Source organism: Hyperolius riggenbachi, chromosome 1 (assembly GCF_040937935.1).
Source record: "Hyperolius riggenbachi isolate aHypRig1 chromosome 1, aHypRig1.pri, whole genome shotgun sequence".
In the NCBI taxonomy this organism is placed as follows: domain Eukaryota; kingdom Metazoa; phylum Chordata; class Amphibia; order Anura; family Hyperoliidae; genus Hyperolius; species Hyperolius riggenbachi.
In genome coordinates, this window is record NC_090646.1 from 619,744,306 (window position 1) to 619,750,305 (window position 6,000).

A 6,000-nucleotide genomic window follows, 5' to 3' on the forward strand; every position below is an offset into this window, starting at 1 on the left:
ACTCCCTCCTGAAGCCTAAAGCTAACCTACCTCCCATCACTAACCCTTCCTGATGTCTGACGCTAACCTAACTCACCTTCACTAACCCCCTCCTGATGCCTAACACTAACCTACCTCCCATCACTAACGCCTTCCTGATGTCTACTGCTAACCTACCTCACATCACTAACATCTTCCTGATGCCTAACACTAACCTAACTCCCATCACTAACTCCCTCCTGATGCCTAACACTAACCTACCTCCCATCACTAACGCCTTCCTGATGTCTAATGCTAACATACCTCCCATCACTAACACCTTCCTGATGCCTGACACTAACCTACCTCCAATCACTAACACATTCCTGATGCCTAACAGTAACCTACCTCCCATCACTAACACCTTCCTGATGCCTAACCCTAACCTACCTCCAATCACTAACACATTCCTGATGCCTAACACTAACCTACCTCCCATCACTAACCCCCTCCTGATACCTGACAATAACCCACCTCCCATCACTAACACCTTCCTGATGCCTGACACTAACCAGCCTCCCATCACTAACACATTCCTGATGCCTAACAGTAACCTACCTCCCATCACTAACACCTTCCTGATGCCTGACACTAACCTAACTCCCATCACTAACACCTTCCTGATGCCTGACACTAACCCACCTCCCATCACTAACACCTTCCTGATGCGTAACACTAACCTACCTCCCATCACTAACACCTTCCTGATGCCTAACACTAACCTACCTCCCATCACTAACACCTTCCTGATGCCTAACGCTAACCTACCTTCCATCATTAACACCTTCCTGATGCCTAACACTAACCTACCTCTTATCATTTACACCTTTCTGATGCCTAACTCTAACCTACCTCCCACCACTAACACCTTCCTGATGCCTAACACTATCCTACCTCCCATCACTAACCCCCTCCTGATGCCTAACACTAACCCACCTCCCATCACTAACACCTTCCTGATGCCTGACGCTAACCTACCTCCCATCACTAACACATTCCTGATGCATAACGCTAACCTACCTCCCATCACTAACACATTCTTGATGCATAACGCTAACCTACCTCCCATCACTAACACCTTCCTGATGCCTAACACTAACCTAACTCCCATCACTAACTCCCTCCTGATGTCTAATGCTAACCTACCTCCCATCACTGACACCTTCCTGAAGCCTGACGCTAACCTAACTCCGATCACTAACCCCCTCCTGATGCCTAACACTAACCTAACTCACATCACTAACTCCCTCCTGATGCCTAACGCTAACCTACCTCTCATCACTAACACCTTCCTGATGCCTGATGCTAACCTACCTTCCATCACTAACACCTTCCTGATGCCTAACACTAACCTACCTCCCATCACTAACACCTTCCTGATGCCTAACACTAACCTACCTCTCATTACTAACACCTTCCTGATGCCTAACACTAACCTACCTCCCATCACTAACACCTTCCTGATGCCTAACACTAACCTACCTCCCATCACTAACACCTTCCTGATGTCTAATGCTAACCTACCTCCCATCACTAACCCCCTACTGATGTCTAATGCTAACCTTCCTCCCATAACTAATTCCCTCCTGATGTCTAATGCTAACCTTCCTCCCATCACTAATTCCCTCCTGATGCCTAACACTAACCTAACTCCCATCAGTAACTCCCTCCTGATGCCTAACGCTAACCTACCTCTCATCACTAACACCTTCCTGATGCTTAACACTAACCTACCTTCCATCACTAACACCTTCCTGATGCCTAACACCACCTACCTCCTAACACTAACCCCTTCTAGGTGTCCAGTCTACCCTTAACATTAACCTCTGTCGGACACCAGCACCTAAAGGAATCCCTCCCCCATCCAATCCCCTAGCGCCAACCTTTCTATTCTTGAAAAAGGTAATTTCAGCGCCCAGCGCCGAAGCTGGGCACAGCCATAGTACTAGTGCTCTGCTAAGCACCCTGCGCAAGGGTAATCCGGGGATCGCCAGACCCCGAATGGCATCTCCCTCCAAGTTGCTACAACTCAGAGGGGGAATAGTATTTAATGCTGCCCGGGAATTTGAGCAGCAGCAGGCAGGACTGCAGAGTCAGAGTCGAGGAGTCGGAGCAATTTTGGGTACCTGGAGTCGGAGTCGGTGGTTTCAATAAAGTGAGGAGTCGGAGTCAGATGATTTTTGAACCACATCCATAGCTTTTGTAAAAAGAGTCGATGAGTCAGAGTCGGAGAAGTTTTGGGTACCTGGTGTTGGAGGTTTCATAAACTTAGGTGTTGAAGTCAGAAGATTTTTGTACCGGCTCCACAGCCCTGGCAGCAGAGTGACCCGACATTCAGCTTACCCTGCGCCCAGCTCACCCGTGGCCAAATAATAGGTATCCTCTAATCTAAGTTAGGCCTCCGAAGAAGCAAGGCTCACCCCATGTGAAACGGTCGTAAGGCCGTGCACCCACAGTGCCTCCCACATCCAGCAACCAGCACGATAAGTACCACCTTTTGTACATGTTTGCTATGTACTTTTCATACCACCGCTGTACACCTGCTGCTTTTACATTAAACTACAGTGCCAGACATCTTCTCTGTTTCCTCCTATGTGTTTGATCCTCTAATCTACACCTAACACCAACCACCAATCCAAACCAATTCTCATCTCTCATCCGCTACGTCTGCCATGCTAAACCAAGCACCAGGGCCTTTGGCTTTGGCTGAAGTTCAGCACCCAAACTAAGTACATGCAGCCATTAAATCCCATTATCGTCAAAACCGGCACCGAAAACAAATGTATTTGCATTGGCGACAGCACTTATCTCTGGGAAGAACTACTGTATTGGCACATTCTAGAGATGTTCCCCACCATCACAGGTCATCAGCTGGTCAACCGCTAATCCCACAGATGCTAGATGGACTTCTGATCTGGCTAGGTACAGCAGAATCAACGGACAGAATAAATGATCAAATAAATATGTATTTTATATATATATATATATATATATATATATATATAAATATTTTTTACATAGTCATGTCACTAACTGTCCCTCAGAGGAGCTCACAATCTAATCCCTAAAATAGTCATATACCAATTTAGGGGGAAGCCAATTAACTTATCTGTATGTTTTTTTTGGGGTGTGGAAGAAAACTAGAGGAAACCCACACCAACATGGGGAGAACATACAAACTGCTTGCAGAGGCTGCTCTGGCTGGGATTCAAACTGGGGACCCAGCAATGCAAGACAAGTGTGCTAACCATTATGCCACCATGCTGCCCATATATATATATATATTGGTATCTATAGACCCATGTTCCCCAAACTGTGGGACATGGACCACTAATGTAAATCATCCTCACTGCATGTGGTACAGTGCAGGGCTGCTCTCTATAAGTGTGTTCTGGGTTAACCTGCTCTCTAGTGGTAGATACCAAAGGCTTGTGTGCGCTCCAGTTAACATTTTAAGACAGTAGGATGACTTTATGCTGGCCGTGTGGTTGGGTGGCACACATGGTCATGTCTGACAGCCCAGGTGTCACTGCAAAGGTTGTGACGGTGACAGAGTCCAGCAAAGACGGGAAAACAATGCCTAAAACGAGGCCATTTTCACACCTTGTCAGATAGATTCAGGTTTGCTTGGGGTAATGTCCTGCCATCGACAAGCATTCCAAAGTGGAAAACATCGATCAGCATCAAGGCAGAAATCTTTCACAACATGCATCGTTTTTTGATATCGTTTGGAAGATTAAGAGCAAAAAACTTTGGGCAAATTTTAACCAGCCTTTTACAACCTGCGGGTTTATATCCTGCACCACCTCAGGTGTGCCAACCGCGATCTTCCCTGCTAATGAATATCTACGCCAAGCAGCCAATTGGATCCAGAGGAACAATTTTATTTTCCCTGCAACATTTTTATTAACAGTTTAAATAGAGTTAAGAAAGGGAAAAGGCGTATAAGCTGCAAAAGTGAACCGCGAAGAGACAGAGCGACAGCGCTATGTCAAAGTCGATTCATCAGAAACGGTCATATTCAGAAGGATAGACAACACATAACATAGAACGTAAAAATCACAGCCATGTTCAGAGCTAGAACGCTGCAATCTGCTGACAAACAATATCAAGCAACCTCAAGCAGATCCATAATTTCATTTTTAATCCACCTTTCGGGTTCAGATGAAGAAAAAATTAAATCCACGCCTTCATGCCAACACTATAGACAGCATACCAGTAATTCCGAGAGGAAGCTAGGCTTTTTTTCTAATTGAATTAAAATCTTTTATGATTAGGAAAGGAGGGTGGAAAAGGGGTGGGGGAGATGCTCATATCTCTATGTTTACCAAGCTTATGGTGTCCATCAACATGAGATGACCATTGCTGGACTCCAATCCAATGGCAGCTGCCTGTCTCTGCTCTGGGTTGCCTGTGGACTTGGCCAGGCAGAATGGTCTTGGTCAGTTGCTATTGTTCCCCGAGTCATGTACGCCCGTTTGCTGATCATTCTTGATCTACTGCCCCTCCATGAACACCTACAGCCCACCACTACCAGGATCAGCAGTGAGACCCCCTCTGCAGTGTCACCTATGAATGTCCTCCAGCAGTCAGGTCACTATTGATAGATGAGCAGGAATGTATTGATGAGCAGGAATGTATTGATAAAGGAGCAGGATTGTACTCACAGCGAGCTGAGGGTCTGGAGGAGCTGTCAGTGGTGAGCAGGCTGATCCTGTGCCTGGCTGCTGCTGCTTCTCTCCGTCCTCCTCCTGCTGCTGCTGCTGCTTCTCTCCGTCCTCCTCCTGCTGCTGCTGCTGCTTCTCTCCGTCCTCCTCCTGCTGCTGCTTCAGCTGAGCTCAGCCACTCACAGCCCCCTGGATACTGTATGCTTCTAATCAGATGCTGGCAGCCCACTAAGCCCAGGAATGTGCTATGATGTTACTGCTGCTTAGCCTGGCTACTCCCCCACGGTGAACGTGTCCGCTCTCCTCCACTGTTAACCATTAATAGGCAGCCCAGGCAGGAGAGCACATGTGGCATGTGTGTGGGGGAATCCAGGCTGCCTCTGCATCCTCCCTCCTCTCAGCCGGCGGGGAAAGGGTGCGCTGACTGTCTGCTGCTGACATTGGAAGTTGCTTCGCTGTATGATTCTTTGTGTCTGTTGAATTACATTGTAAGGAAAGAAGAATGATTTGTGAAGGTTTGTAGGCTCGCGAGCGGCATCACCTGGAGGATAATGGTGCCTGCCTAGATGGAAGGGGTGGTATGGCCCAAAGGGGTGGTATGGCCCAAAGTGGAATAGGCATGGGGTTTGTTCCTGCATGATGCAGAACATTTTTCGTGGTCTCTCCCTTCATATAGGAACAGAACCTGCTTGATAAGCGAAGCATCCTACACTTTTGGCCTCTTTGGAAGATTCAGCGCAGGCATGGATTATTGGTATCGGATTCTGACAACTGAAGTGAGAAGAAGATGGAGGCGGCCATATTTATTTCCTTTTAAACAATACCAGTTCCCTGGCAGGCCTGCTGATCTATTTGGCTGCAGTAGTGTCTGAATCACACCAGAAACAAGTATGCAGCTAATCTTGTCACATCTGACAATAATGTCAGAAACACCTGATGTGCTGCATGCTTGTTCAAGGTCTATGGCTAAAAGTATTAGAGACAGAGGATCAGCAGGACAGCCATGAATCTGGTATTGCTTAACTGGAAATAAATATGGCAGCCTCCATATCCCTCTCACTTCAGTTAACCTTTAATGGTGCAAAGTCAATGTTTTGTTGCTATTGAGCGAAAAGTCTTGACCTTGGGGGTGGCCTACAGGTCACACTTGAGTCTGGAGAAAAGCTGCAGCGTTTTACCGTGGATAAATCTGAGAGCAACTGACTGTCAGTAATAAGGAATCGCATGCGTTGTGCAAAAAAAAAAAAACAGCCGTTTCAGTGACATTTGCCACTGGTGGTGACATTTTAGTTTTGTCAGGTGATCCGTACAGAAT

At 46.9% G+C, this 6,000-nt stretch overlaps 1 protein-coding gene across 3 annotated transcripts in view; it reads right to left on the bottom strand.

Moving 5' to 3' along the window:
• Nucleotides 1-5,139, bottom strand: part of DAB2 (DAB adaptor protein 2) — a 230,627-nt gene extending 225,488 nt beyond the window's left edge. Inside the window, exon 1 of one of the 3 annotated variants that reach the window (XM_068250826.1) lies at nt 4,686-5,139. The gene's annotated coding sequence lies outside the window, so the exon portion shown is untranslated. Of the gene's footprint in view, nt 1-4,346; nt 4,558-4,685 lie in introns of those variants that run through there. The other 2 variants (XM_068250852.1, XM_068250843.1) reach the window with 2 other exon arrangements.
• Nucleotides 5,140-6,000: the final 861 nt, after the last annotated feature.